The 15,579-nt window shown below is 43.9% G+C and overlaps 1 protein-coding gene across 5 annotated transcripts in view; it reads right to left on the bottom strand.

Annotated features, from left to right (window-relative positions):
* The window catches only part of HACL2 (2-hydroxyacyl-CoA lyase 2), a 526,035-nt gene that overhangs the window by 221,735 nt on the left and 288,721 nt on the right, over window positions 1-15,579 (bottom strand). The gene's annotated exons all lie outside the window — the stretch shown is intronic.

Here is a 15,579-nt window from a genome sequence, read left to right on the forward strand (position 1 = left end):
CGCTAACGCAGGATTCAACATCTGAACCCCCAGGGACACGCTCAAGGGCTTGTGCAGCACCTAATATTGAATCACCCTTGGCGAGCATCTCCAAAATTAAAGGGACTACTTCAGGCCGAAAGTGGAAAAAACAAACAGTGAACAGAGCAAAGAACAGCAATACTGGGGCAGAAGGAACAGGGGATACATCGCAGGCTAACCACGAGCAACTACCTTGAGTGAAATATTTGGTGATGGACCTCCAATCTCAGTTTAGGACTATCATAAAGGAGGAACTTAAGACACTGACGGACAAGGTTGACAATCTGTTGTTATTGGCTGATAATTGGGTGGGCAAAGTAGATTTGATCCACAAGGAGGTGTAGATAACTAAATCCCTAGTCCTGCAAATAGCACCTCTTGCCATCAAACCAGCCACCTCAGCCCCAAACCAAGAGATTGGTCTTAACAGGTCAAAACCAATAAATTTGAATGCAGTAGACCAATACCCCCCCCCAAGAGGGAAAAAAATAATCTTGCCAGAATCCAGCTATAAAAAGCCACTCGCAGGCGGCCCCTCAAGGGAACACCTTGGAGAGCACCTCCAAGCCGCACTCTGATTAGGCAACAGGATCAACTCTCTGGCAACCAGGTTCTACCTATGGGGATAGGGAACAACTAGCAATCTCTGAAAAAGCCCCAGTAGAAGAGATTGCCTTCCCACGTGTTAATCTCCCCCCGGCCTCAACTGCATATTTCATTGTATTAGTAGGAGTACCAGAAGCGAGAAAGGGATGTAGGGAGTCTCACCATGAACTTAAAAACAAATGTATTTTTTGGCTGGTTAATCATAGGCAATTCTCATATATACACGCAAATGAAATAATTTTCACTCGTAGGGTAAATTGGTTGGGCTGAAGACCAAAAGACGTCCCCGGGACTACATAGTGATACATTTCAGAGGCCCACGGACCGTGCAATCACTTTTAGAGTGTGGATACAAGAGGGAGATTAGGGGCATAGCCTCTCTCCCCTGGGATATTTTTATCCCCCAGGATCAAACCCTTGCTATATGAGAAGGTCTGCTAATGACAGGAACAGAGGTTTGAGGACAGGCTATCACTCAACCAGAATGGGATCATAACCGATCACCCCTGTATAACATTCCTGTTGCAAACAGATTGAACCCCCTAGATTCAATTGATTGACTCACCCTCACCGGGCCCCTATATCAAAGTTCTAGCGGCCAAGTAGAGTATAAAGTTAAAAAATTGCACCCGGGTGCTTTCTCACATCAGGGAGGAGTTAGGAAGCATACGGGAGAACTAGAGAAGGGATTTAGGGGGAAAGTGAGTAACCAATCAAGTACAATTCTGGAACTAACACACATGGGCCATCCGATCCCCGACCGACACCAATACAACCTGAATACAAACTATCCCCCCACTCCCCCCATTGCAAAGCACCCCTTGCTAGCAACGGGTATTAACAACTCGGGCTACAACCAAGGGGCCCTGAGGGGGACTAAAAATCTACAACGTGCGCACCCAAGTCCCAGTTTACCGGCCTCCACCCATGATGCAAACGAGATGGTCAATGCTGGTTTGCAACTATTATCCTGGAACATAGCAGGACTCACCTCAAAATTGGATATACCAGATTGGGGGGTATTCGTTGACCAACATGGGGTATGCATGTTACAGGAAACCTGGGCTAGAGAGGCAACACACAGAGCGGGATACGCGTCCTATAGCATTCCAGCTGATAGGGGGAAAGGGGTAGGCCTTTCGGGGGTCTAACTATCATGGGTTAGCTGTGAGGTCAAACAGATAGAAACTCCATCTCGTGACATTCTCTGTATTTGTTTAACTTTCACCTCAAAAATCAAAATCGCTCTGATTAATGTCTACTCACGCTCGGTTTGTTATGGCCAAACCTCCAACACCCTTGACATACTGTCCACTTTTCTTTTAATAATACCGTACCATTTTTGGATAATCACAGAAGGGAACTTCAATTGTTAATTCGAACCTCTGAATAGTCTCCCCAATAGTATCTCAAGTGAGGAGGACTCAGTTTGGGCCATTCCAGAGTCCAATATCCCACCCATAGAAGCTTGGACCGCGTTGGCTTTACAGATGCATGCACTTACATTAAGCCATTCATTAAGGGCATGCAACGGCCGTCTAACATCAGAAAGCCCGGGGAAGCACACATATAATAGACCAGGGCATGTATCAATTATAGATTACATACTAGTGGGCATCAAATCGTGGCATAGGTGCTAGATTTTAAGATCACTTCCCGCCACGAGAGTGACCACAACGCCCTTAAACTAGATGCATCTCCCCCGTATGACAGAAGCTCTTTAGGAGAAACATTACAACCCACTCCTGGACGTACGCAGGACAATGGAGGCAGGAGAATGTGTTGGGGGGAACTCTTGCATTCACAGACCAAGCTTGCCTCTTTATTATCAGAAAACCATCCCCCGACTTACCGTAGCACATCTTCACTCAGAAACCACTGGTACCCCACCCTTCCGGACCATAGCCTCCAATAATCACCAAGACATGCTACTCACTCTGGCTCCCTTCTTTGTCACTAGTAGAAAGGCTAGGTCAAACAGAAATCCAAATCATTCATGGTACAACGAACATTGTAGAACAGCCATGTCAGAGCTCCTAGTTGCCATCAAGGCAAATAACAGATTACATACTTGGGAAACCAGGGCAACTTATAAACTAGATATAGCTAAAGGTAGAAGCAATTGGGAGTGCGAAAAATGAGTTAATCTAAGAAGCTCCTTGGAAAATCACAATATGCGGGTATTCTGGAACCTGATAAACACCGGAACGACGGAGGGTAAACTAGCGATATCAGCAAACATAGGGGAGGAAGTTTGGAGAGCCAATTACAAATCTCTATATGAAGTGACTGAGAAGGAAGCTGAGCCGTGGTAGCGACCCCATCCCAACCTAGAATCATCCAAACAAGATACCCCCCTGTATACTCTTAAGGAGATTACGGAAGATCCTTCCAGCAAAGGCGCCAGGGATGGATAAGATCCCCGGCGATCTTTTTCGCTCTGAATCATCCGTCTGGGCCTCTTACTTGTGGACTTTGTTTAACGCCATCCTTCAGGGCATGCCGATTCCCTCAACCTGGGCTGGGGCAGAAATCATTTCAATGTATAAAAAGGGCTCCCCGCTGAGCCCAGCAAACTACCACCCCATTAGTCTAATTGACGAAAACCAGAAAATCTACGCATGTGCTCTCCTGGGCAGATTACAAGCTTGGATAGAATAACATAACGTACTCACACCCCTCCAAGCCGGGTTTAGGGCCAAGATCTCTACCATCGATCACATTATTAGATTACAGCTCCTGTTTTGGAAAACTGTGACCATAGAGGGTGGCACCCTTTATCTTATTTTTGTGGACCTCGCATCCGCTTTTGATTTAGTTCAGAGGGATAAATTGTGGGAGATATTAATGGGATTAGAGGCCCCAGATTACCTATGCCATGAGATGAAACGCCTCCACCAAGGCAACTATGCCCAAATTAGGTATGGCGAAAACAGAGAGCTCTCAGCCCCCTTCCCGGTTGAAAAAGGCGTACGCCAAGGCTGCGTCCTGGCCCCAACTCTCTTTTCCCTTTTTATAAATGGTTTAATAGAGTTCTTGATGGCAGGAAAAGATATGGACGCACCCCGGCTAGCGAATCGTAAGATACCCGCTCTTATGTTCGCAGACGACAGCCTCTTACTCTCAAGATCCCCCATGGGTATGCAAAGGGTCCTCAATGCATTCAGCGCCTTCTGTAAAAACAGGGGTTTGGAGATTAATCTACAGAAAACCAAATATATGGTGTTCAAAGCAAAAAATTACAGTCACCCAAACCCCTGTTTAGACGGAATGGCCCTAGAGAGAGTATTGATTTTTTAATATCTCGGGATTACTTTAACCGAGAAAATGGACTGGGGGGCTCAAATAAAAAAAGCTAACCTAAAATTGGCCCAGGCATCGGGCGGGCGGGGTATTCTAAAGGTTTACAACAAATGTTCCCACAAAGATATAAGTCCAGCGTTCGAACTTAGTAAGGTCCAGGCTAGGGGAGCTACTCTGTTTGGGGCCGAATTATGGGGTCACTGCACTAGTACCCTTCTATCATCAACAGAGAATTCCTTCACCAGGCGACTTCCTGTTAGCTCCCCTCTAACTCCCCTTAAACTGGATTTTGGGATTAGCTCCATAGCAGATGAAATAACTTTAAGACCACTTCTATTCTGGCGACGTCTGTGGAGCATCCCAGAGCTTGCCCCTTAAAGGGACGAATTAAGGGAGGTCATGAGCATGCACGGTGTGGGGAAATTGCCTTGGCTGGTGTACATAAGGAACACGTCAGGCCTTGGGGAGGGCACATTTGTGGCGTTCAGCCAAAGATTTTAGCATTGTGACTGCCAGAAAGGCATTAATTGAGAATAGAATTATAGAGAGTTAAAACTGACCCAGTTATGGAGGACTTCCCCAGGGCACCTATCGCAAAGGTTTATGGAAATAAAACTAGAATATCGGCTTGAAACAGCATTGGACGACATCCAACCGCTCCTCGCAAAGACGCTATATATCCAGTTAAGACACGGGACACTCCCACTCCGATCGTTCACAACCAAGTGGTTGAGTGACCGCAGTTGGGACTGCCCCGTATGTCTGAACATGGAGGAGACTGAAGTGCACATACTTTTCTTTTGCCCTGCCTATAGAAGGCCATGGTCCCGCTGGCTGGTCCAGCTGTGCAGGAACATAGGCCTCAGACATTGCTCTGAGACTCTTAGATTACGACACCCATATGCCTATTGTGTTTCCCATCTCACGTTTTTTGCACCATATGTGGCTCAATCGTAGCGCTAGCATGAAAAAAGAGTTAACGAGGCAATGGGCTACTTAATGCCTATTAGTAGTTATAAATGATTTTTAGAGGACAGGTGCGCTTTCCCCTTAACGTCGCCTTGATCCTGATTTTTATTCTGTACACAATTAGGTTCTATAGGACTATTTTAATATTAATTCCAAGTTTTACTTGACACTGCTGTTTACTTCTTGCATTTGGTCACTCGCTTGCTACCTAGCGTAACATGTGTTTGTCCACATAAGATTGCACTTGGCCACCTTCCTGTTAACTAAGTGTACTATGCTAGTGTCTCTTTACGACGCCTTGCCTGAAGGAATCAAATTTCTGGCTAAAATTAACTTCCTGACAATGCACAGGCACTTTATTTTCTACCAGGAGAGGGAAAACAATACTGTTCCTGGCCACCCGTTCTAATTTATATATGTACGTTATGTACGTGTCTTTTTCCTTAAGATATTTTTTTATTTGATTGAATCAACAGCATGGTTAAAACCGATCACTCAATCCTACATTGACATTGTATTTTATTGCTTTGCAAAAGAGGGAAAAAAAGTAGCAATTTTTGGAATACACATTTAAATCAGAACTAAGTCTGGAGATCCCTCGAAGAGATGTATTTGTGCACTTTGTGACCTCTGCTAGATTAGTAAACTAAATTGTGTTATTTATACTCTAGATATCTTAACGCATGTTGCCAGAAATTTTATATATTATATTATTCTTTTATGTGCTTTCATGGCCCTAGTGGCCGAAATAAAGATTTCTGACTGACTGACTATGTACTGCAATACAGAAGTCTTTTTTCTATGTTCTTTTGGTTCCAGACGTATTTCTTTGTTGAGTGGAGCTCACAATGTAAACTTGACAAAGGCATTACTGCCGAAATACGTCTTTTTTGCACATAAATCTAAGTGCTGAACTACTTGGTGCCGCTTACTTTACCTGGACTGTGGAATAGAATTTGGGTATATTGTTTGACGGATTGTTGTTTCCATCGCTGGCACCGGCACTGTAAGGCTAGCGGGGAGCCCTAACAACGCTGTTCTGGAAATTATATATATTCACTGAAAAAACTATAGGTTTCAGACATGTTATAGTTGGGGATTAGCATTTAAAAAACCTTAGAAATTCACTGAAAAAACCCTAGGTTTTAGGGGTGTTATAGTTAGCTGGACATTTCACTCGTACAAAACCATTGAAATTCCTCCGTTATAGTTAGTTGTACTAAGTATAATTTGCGCGCCCACAATCCACTGCTGATGATGTCACATATTACATCATTCATGAAATGGTCAGTGACATCACTGATGACATCTCAAATGACATCACTGATGACATCATCCGGTGAATGTAGTTTGGTTCGATATTTAAATAAGTACTATATATATAGCAATCTGCATTGAAGACTGGGTGGATGTATAAGAGTATGGATGGAGGATTTAGTAGGACTGTGATTAACTGTCTAAGTGACTAATTTAAAGTGTCTCACTAAATATATGGGCTAGTGATTAAACTGCATGAATATCTGTATCACTCTATCTCTTGTTGTGTAAACTACTACATAAGTTGTTTACTAGCTTTGTGAAAGTCTATATTAGTTATTAATTAGATAAGTGAGTATTTGTATGGGATAGTGAATGTGCGTGTGGTTGGCTGGGAGGTGTGTGACTGTCCAAATATGTGTAAATAGTTGATTTAGTAGGTATATGAGGTTAAGGCTGTATGTGGAAACAGTTGTTTGGGTGAGTGAATCTCTTTATGGGTGTGGTGACGAGTAAATATATTGCTCAATGATACATGTCCAACAAAGTAGAAATATAAAGGGCAGTGTATGTGACAGTTGTTGTATATAAATAAGTATACATAAGACTCAGTGATTGTATGAGTGACTGTATCGAAAATTGTATACTTTTAATAGGGATTTTATAACACACTAAGTATGAGTTACTATCTATATGAATAAATGAAGTGGTGTTTGTATAAGTGTGTAGCTTAGTAAATGTAAGTATGATCAATTGTTTGCATAAGAGAGCAGGATGACTGCATAAGTGAATAGGATGTGTCCTGGTGTGTAATGTCGATGTAGATGTATAAGTATATTTAATAGTGTTCTATTGATCTTTGTTAGTATGTATGAGTGAATCTATAGGTAAGTGTTTAGATGCGTGTGTAGATCTAGGAATCACTGAGTGAGTTTTTAGAAACTTGTATTGGTGGGTGAATGGTTTCAAATATGGTACTCCATATGTTATAATGAGTGTTGAAAGGTTATAATAGTGTATGATGAGATGCATCTGATTGGCACGTGGATGATGTCATCAGTGATGTCATCAGTGATGTCAATTGAGATGTCATCAGTGAGGTCACTGACCATGTCATGAATGATGTAATATGTGACATCATCAGCAGTGGATTGGGGGAGCGCGAGTTATAGTTAGTACAACTAACTATAACGGAGGAATTTCAATGGTTTTGTACGAGTGAAACCTTTCTCATTGTTCATTTGCTGAGGCGGTCTTGGAGGCTGCACATGCTCCTGTCAGAGTCTCCCGGCTGCCTGTCCCGCCTCCCGTCGGTGAAGGAACTCCCTGACTTTTAACTCCATGACATTGCCTGTCCCTCTCGCTCTAAATGTCTTGGCTTCCTAGCTTAAGTAGCCGAAGGACCTCTGACACATCTGAACAGCACCGGCGTTCGTGAGTGTAGCCAATTAGGTCACAGTGCAGCATGCACACATAGGCACTGCTGTATTTCTACCAAACCAGCCTGGGCAGGAGAAGTAAAACACTATCCACAAAGAGTGGCACCAAATTTGCTAATTGCCAGAAATGCCATACTGAAGTTCCACATCACTGCATACTACCTCGACTCATTGCAGTTTCTACAGCTTTCAATTGCTGCCAAAGAAGCCATATTGAAGCCTTCCGGATGATAACCGCACCATGCAGCGGGAAATCCGATTCTTCTGCTAAGATTTAACTGTGAGGAACCACTAAGGGCATTGGAGAACATTGGTAAATTGCAACTACTACATCATTCTTCACCCCTCAGAAACAACTCCAGAAGCATAATGCGCCGAGTGCAGAAAGCTGAGAGTCTGTCAGGCTGCTAGGCTGCGGCAGTCACAGCTTTGGTAGGCCTGTAGGCTCTTTGAGGCCGGGGAACCTGAGAAGCAACCTGATCTACCTCAGGGCAGGAAGCTAGCAATGAGCTAGCAAGGAGCTACCAGAGTCTTTTAGTGGTACAGTGGTACACCTGCACTTCTACATCCTGACATCGTCTCACCTTTGCATCTTGAGGATGCACAGGAAGGACTGATTTGTCTACCAAAAATGGTCTGAAGCACAGCAGGGGAAACACTGCTGCAAACTCGTCAGACCAGGCAAACCCAGGCAGACCCGGGCAGCGAACCCAGCATAAGTGGTGAGTGTGGGGAAGGGAAGGATTGGGTGGGCTGAACTAGCTCTACCCGATGAACCAATCCACCCTAACCCCCCCCTTCTTGGCCTTAGACCTCAGACCCTCCGCTGCATACCGCTTGAAAAGGGGGAGCCTCGACATTGGGTTTCGGACTTTGCGCTCTAGATACTGATTAACCATTCAGCACATCCCATTACATTATTTACACCATACCATCAAACTCAAGCTCAGTCAGGGTGCCGGGGTACGACAACCAGCAGACGACTGAGATCAAGCTAAAGTGGCTGCGGAAGAGCTGACCTGCTGCTTACAGGCTAAATGAGGTCCGGCAGAACCAGAGAGGCTTTGCCATCCAAGACAAGGGGGAGAAAAGGCAAGAAGAAAAGTCAGCAAAGTGCTGAACCAAAACTAGCAACAATAGATCAGCAACGGAGTGAGCCTACAGCACGGACAGGATTTAGTAGGGGTACAAGCTCCAGTCAACCAAAGATCTATACGGAATTCAACTTCCTTAGGGACCCAGGGTCAGCCATTTTTTCATGTACTGCAACTTTAAAAGGTCTGCAATCTCCGCTGTTACCAATGCAGACCCAAGCTCTTATTCCAAGTGCAGAGTCTAAAGAATCCAACGACGAAAGCAGGGCACTAGACCAACCAATTCAGCATCCACAGACCATGCTACAACAGCCAAGGGTGCAATTGCCAGAAACCACACTTCTTGTGGGCGCGCCCGGGAGATTAGGATTTTCCCCAATAAAAATCTGACAACAGAGTAGCCCTCAGGAGGTTCCCACAGCAGACTACAGACTACAAGAAACCTCTACACCACTACCAAAATTAGATTCTAGGGGCGAGGACTGGGACACGAAAAAACCAAAGGCAGCGAGTGACATTAAAGAAGCATTAAGGAGAACAGACGCTGAGCAAATCAGCGAAATCAACTCCAGTCCCAGAAATAACACCTTGTTCAGAAGCTACAGCACCTCCACTAAAAGATCGGACCTACCAAACACTAAATCACCCATAAACACCCCGCCCCCTGACCAAGGGTGTCAACTTATACAAAATGGAGGAACAGGAGCAGGAGTATGGACACCGGAACCAAACCAGAAAGAAGAAGGGAGGGCGTTTATGTCTTACCTGAACACACAGGAATGGGAGGATATGCTCTGAACCTATTCACATAACAACGAACAGGAACAGGAATGAAGGGTGGATACCATCACCAAACTTTCTGTGCAGGCACTCCCCACAGAACAAACTAAAAAGGGAGCAGAAAAGACCGTGCTTCCCTATTAAATACAATACAACTGGCCGTTAATACATTGCAATTTCAGTCTGACAAGATGGAGATCCAACTAACTCTACTGAATACATTGGCAGTTTTTACTGCCGGCATTGAAGAAAAATTGGGTAATTTGAATGGTCTAATAACAAGAGCACAATCTAGCTCCCATCTTCGATGCAACTGCGACCAGGCCATTGATAAACTATCTACCCTGCCCTCAATTCTAAGCAGCCTGGTAACGGATATTAAAAGCGCGACAGGAGGGAAAACAACAAAGTGACAGGACAATTTTAAAAGCTCGTGGGAACAACTAACGACCAAATAATCAGGAATCGGCACAGAGGAAACGTCAAGGCGGTCACTGAGGAAAAAGGTAGTCCCGGAAACGGAGGATCACCAAAACTCAATGCTAAGCAACGCCGTCGACTGAAAAGGAAGGGGCGCAACCAAAAGACCCACACAATAGCAACCTCTTACTTCCCTATCTTCTCAGACCCAGCCAACAATTGCGATAACAACCCAGTTGAAGTAAGCTCTGTAAAACAAGTACAACTGTCTCTAATCATCTCCAATCATTCCCCGGACCTAGAGGAGACCCTAAATCAGACTTCTGCAATTAGGGCAGAAGGGAATATGGGAGAAGACAATAGACAAAGAGCTGCATCTAGGGCCACTATCGAATATGAAGAAGAAACAAAACAAGTTAGCAATACCAATCTTTCAGCAACAAACCTGGATAGTGGGCACAACACTCAGCTAACACAATGCCAGGAAACTCTCGGAGAGACAAGGTTTCCACCTAATACATCTGCACACCCACAAGAACGAAGGGGAGAAGCGTCCAACACCGAGGCCCAAAAGCTAATAGCAATCGCAAAAACATCATCATGAGCCCAAAGAACAGGCCCAGACAAGAAGCTTGTGGAACGACAAACAGGCCAGTCAGGCCAAACCAGGAGCCTATGTTAAAAGAATCCAAAGGGTCTACCATATTGGCTAATATCAGCTCCAGCTGGAGGTTCCCGGGTGAATGGGCACAGCATGGGGGGCAAGAATCTAAACAAATCTCACCTGCGTCGAGAAAACAGAAGTCCACTCCAGAAGCACTAAGTAACAAAGCGGAAACAGAGTCCAAAGATACAATTGGTACTATATTCCAACCTGAACCATCTGCCATAGCAAATATTCAGCCGCCGGCGAAACAAATCAGTCACCAGGAAGATGTGGTTCTGGTTTTTTACCCTTTATATACCTCCAAGGGTTATCAGGACACACTAAATCGAGGTAACATTTTAAGATTAACGGCGTCAATACCTAATCTTGCTGGTATAAGGACAACAGATTTACTCTCTATAGAGTTCATATAAACCACCAACCCACGATGTCCAGAAGCCACAAACAACGTGGACCACAAGCAAAACTGCAGAGGCAATTCTAGCTGAACTGGGTAAATTTCAAAGCTGGGGCATAGATATCGTCCCCTTTCAAAAACCAGCCTATCCATCGCCACTACTAAGCAAGCCAAGCCCAGTACCAAAAACACACCAAGTACACCTGAATTGTGTACTCAGAGGAGCACAGGGAAAATCTCGTCAACAGAGTGACAGCAGCTGCAGGGACCGACACGAAAAATTTCCATGGGCAGCTGCTAGAGTAAACCAAGGTTCAAATAAGGAAGCAATATCGCGCACCATCATCTCATGAACAGAGGAGCATTGACGCAATAGGCAAGACAGAAGCCACAGCAAAACGAAGGAGCCTCTTCTCAGACTTTGCTCGTGGAATATAATTGGCTTGTCAACTAAAATAGAGGATCCAGACTTCCTGCAATATGTAACAACTTTTGATATAATTTTTCTACAGGAGACGTGGCTCCTGGCTCCTCAGCACATTGAAGGCTATACCTGCTTTGCTACTCCAGCAATAAGGATGGGCAGATTCGGCCACTGCTCCGAGGGGGTGGCAATCTACATCTACACCACAAGCATACCTTTAATAACCCGTATGGTCTCGCTGTCAAATGCAACAATAGCAGTCACAATTACAATCCTTCTAGAGGCCGAAGAAATGGAGGTGTGTCTAATCAATTGATATGTCCATCCTAAACGCAAAGTGAAAGATTCAACAGCACTTGTTGAACAGGCAGCAAAGCTTGCTACAGTGATGGAAAACCCGATCTTCATTCTGACAGACGACCTAAACCAATATCTTATAGGCTCGTCACAAGGAGAGGAGGTAGCTATACAAAATGGAATTCACAATATTCCCACACAAAGTCACCCACCACACAGAAAGAAGTATTGCAATAGTTGCACACTTGCAGATTTAGAACATTTAAACCTCCGAGCTTTAAACTGAAGATTTCCGGACGACACTCCACCAGTTGCCTCTTATTACTCCCCTACAACAAGTTCTATACTGGACTACACCTTTGTAAGTCTCGCTCTCTTCCCATATATATATCTGGGTACAGAATGGGGGTTAAGGGCGATAGCGATCATCGCCCCCAAGAACTCCAAATAATAGCAACTGCAGCTAGACAAATCAGCATGGACACAACTGTGGGGTCGATCTTTACCTCCAACTTAAGAAGGATTAAATGCACAACAAACAATATAAATTCTAAGGCCGAAGCAGCAATCGAACTCTTTCGTTCACCAGTTTTCAGCTCAGAAGACCAAATAGATCAATGGGAACAGTTCACTGCCAAGCTACTAGATCGTTATGCAGAAACTTCTTCTACAAAAAATAACTCCAAGAAAGCTTGGGAAATTAATAAAATTTCAAAGGAACAAAGTTTACAGCTGAAACATCTAAAAAAAAAAATCAATAAATGCAAGTCTGCGCAGGCTGAGAAGACTCCCAGAGAACGCTACTGGACGAGCCTTCTTGAATGAACAAAGGGCTAAATTAAAAGGTCTTTAATGGAACATCAACAGTGAGCGCGAGATGGTACTTTGGGCAAAACTGCTATGCGACACAAACAGCAACAACAGTGCCCGCTTCTGGAGGATGGTGAATGGGATTATCCATCCACGCCGTAAGGGTATTGTGTCAAATATTGTGGAAGCAAATCGGGTAAAATACCTTTTTACACACTTTAATAACCAAACAGACAGTGCTGGAACTCAAACGGCCAATAGCAGGAAATTTGAAGAACTAGCTGGAGCTAGTAAAACGGAGATGAGGAAGCGGAAGCAGACACACAAAGAAAATAGCCCTTCAGGCACAGATAATTGCTTTATGCCTCTCTTAATTAAAAAGCAGATTGCCAAGGAGAGGAAGGAAGGGACTCCGGGACTGAATGGAATTCCGCCTGCCTTGTCCAAAGCTAAGACTGGGCTGAAATCCTACAACTTCTATTTCTGGAAGTCAGGCGGCTAAACAGAATACCGGATTCATGGAAGGGCTCAACAATAGTGCCAATTCATAAAAAAGGTGACAAGTCGGAGCCCAACAATTACCGCCTTGTAGCTCTAATAGACAATGAAGCTAAATACTTTGCGGGCACTATACTAGAGGAGCTGACAAACTGGGCGGAGACAAACTCGATAATACCGCTGAACCAGTTCGGTTTCTGCAAAATGGCCAGCACATCTACAAACATCCTCATAATCTCACTAATAATCGATGCAGCTAAAGCATTAAAACTACCTTTATACTTATGGTGTATCGACTTTAGCGATAACGTGGAGAGGGAGAGACTATTGGGGAAAGTGGCTCAATGGGGTTTACCACAGCCTACTCTAAACATGCTGAAACTTCTGCACACAGACACATGGGTGCAGGTGTAACTGGGTGGCGGTACCCACATCTCCTGGAAAGTTCCAACAACAAAGGGACTGAAACAGGGATGTGTGCTCGCATCAACCCTGTTTAATTTATATATGGCTGACCTTCCAAAGGCGCTAGAGGCCTGTAACTCACACTCGCCGAGGTTAGGAGGGAAAACAATGTCCAACCTTATGTACGCAGATGATGTAGTTCTGCTCAGTCACACCTAAGTTGGTCTCTAGCATCTACTGACGGAAATGCAAAACTACGCCACAGCAAATAACCCAAAAATAAACTTGAGCAAGACACGGACAATGATAATAAATAACAAAAAGAACCTCCATAGAAATTGGTTCCTTGGTGGCACAAAACACGATCCAGCTCAGGAATACAAGTACCTTGGAGTTATATATGACAAGGAAGGGTCGTTCCGGCGCCAGAAAGAGGAAGTGAGAAGGAAAGGACTGCTGATTGCCCTAACGATGAAAAATCTTGCAAATAAACTGATTGGGCCGACCCTGACTCCGCTTTTGATAGTAGTCCAGGCTAAACTAATCCCCTCAATTGCTTATGGCAGTGAGGCACTGCGGGGAAGGGATGCTAACGAGTTGCACAATACGCAGGTAAAAGCCTATAGAATCATGTTCAGCCTTCTGTCCTGCACATCACCTGCTCAAATAAGGTTGGAGTTTGGCCTCCTACGGCAATATCTAGCTAGATATGGTGCTTATATCATCTGCTTGCACCAGGCCCGAAATGCCCCCACAAACACGCTAAACAATTCTGTTGTGGCAGGATATACAGCATAGGGAGCATTCCCAAGCCAGAAGTTATCTTCAGCTAGCCCTAGAATCTACCAAACTCACAGAACTCTGGGATGCATCACAATGTCAAAAAACTGGTCTGGAAATCCTTAGCCGCATCGCTGCGGCGGCTTTTCCCGCTGTGTGCGGCAATTTACAAAATACCGCGTTACATGATGAGCTCAGCTCGTCATCAGCACAGGAGCGCCGTAGCTGATGACGAGCTGAGCTCGTCATCAGCATCGAAGGGGTTAAAACAAATCTCTCTGGTGGAGGACAAAGCAAGCTTCTCAAACAGATCGCACGCCTGGATGACTCTCAACTATTATAAATCACTGGCTCCACAACCTTTTTTTAGCCAAGGTTACCCGAAGTCTATAAAAATTAATTTTTTGAGGCATAGGATGGGAATCTTTCCATGTGCTCAGCATTTCCCACCATGGCTAAGGACACTAGCACAAGAGCCGTGCAGGCTATGCAAAGCCAAACAAGGTGACATACTACACCCGATTTGCTTATGCAAGGAACTGCAACAAGCTCGGCAACAGTTTCTCAAAGAACCCCTAAAACAGAAAGGCATCTGCACCAGGAAACAAGCGGTGCTAGCCTGTTTAAACCCAGAAAATATACAACTAAACTGCAGATTGGTAAAATTCCTTATGCTAGTTGATCAAAAAATGTTAAAAACAACAAAAACTGAACCAGGCACTGGCACTGCAGTACACCAATGACAGGAGCATGTCCCAATCTAGTTCGTACAAGGACAAACTGCCAGGGGGTAAGGGAAAATCCTCGCAACGAATGGAGAAAATCTGAACAAATCAAACGCAGCAACCGGTAAAAAGATTTCCATGGCTGATCCAAAGGAACACAAGACTGTATTTATAGCATCAAATTATTTAAGGTCATATAACATGTTTACAATCAATTTTTATTTTATATCTGTAAAGTCGTATCTACCAATGGGTCTCATTTGGTTTTAACTTGAAGAGTTCCTCTCATAACTTTTTTTAAATATAACAATAAGGAAGTGAAAAAGGTGGAAATCATACATATATTGTTAAAAAAAATGTATATATATTTTTGTATTCAGTATTTTATGCAGTAAAATTGCAATGGTTTTAAGTAACTATGCAGCAAATAAAGAAACCTTGAAACCCTGTATCTATTTACCTGTAAAATATTTATATTTTCAATCATCAATTTAACCACGCATGTGATTTTACAAAACATGCTTTAACAACAAAACCTGTTGTAAAGGAAACATTTGTAAAGGTATATGTGTGGGTAAAGTTTGCATTGTAATGGTAACGCGTTGGAACAACACTTGCGTTGTTACAATCACGTTGTAATGACATGCGATGTAACGGCATGCGTTATGGAGCCATACAACCAAAAAG

This window comes from Lissotriton helveticus, chromosome 12, assembly GCF_964261635.1.
Source record: "Lissotriton helveticus chromosome 12, aLisHel1.1, whole genome shotgun sequence".
NCBI lineage: Eukaryota > Metazoa > Chordata > Amphibia > Caudata > Salamandridae > Lissotriton > Lissotriton helveticus.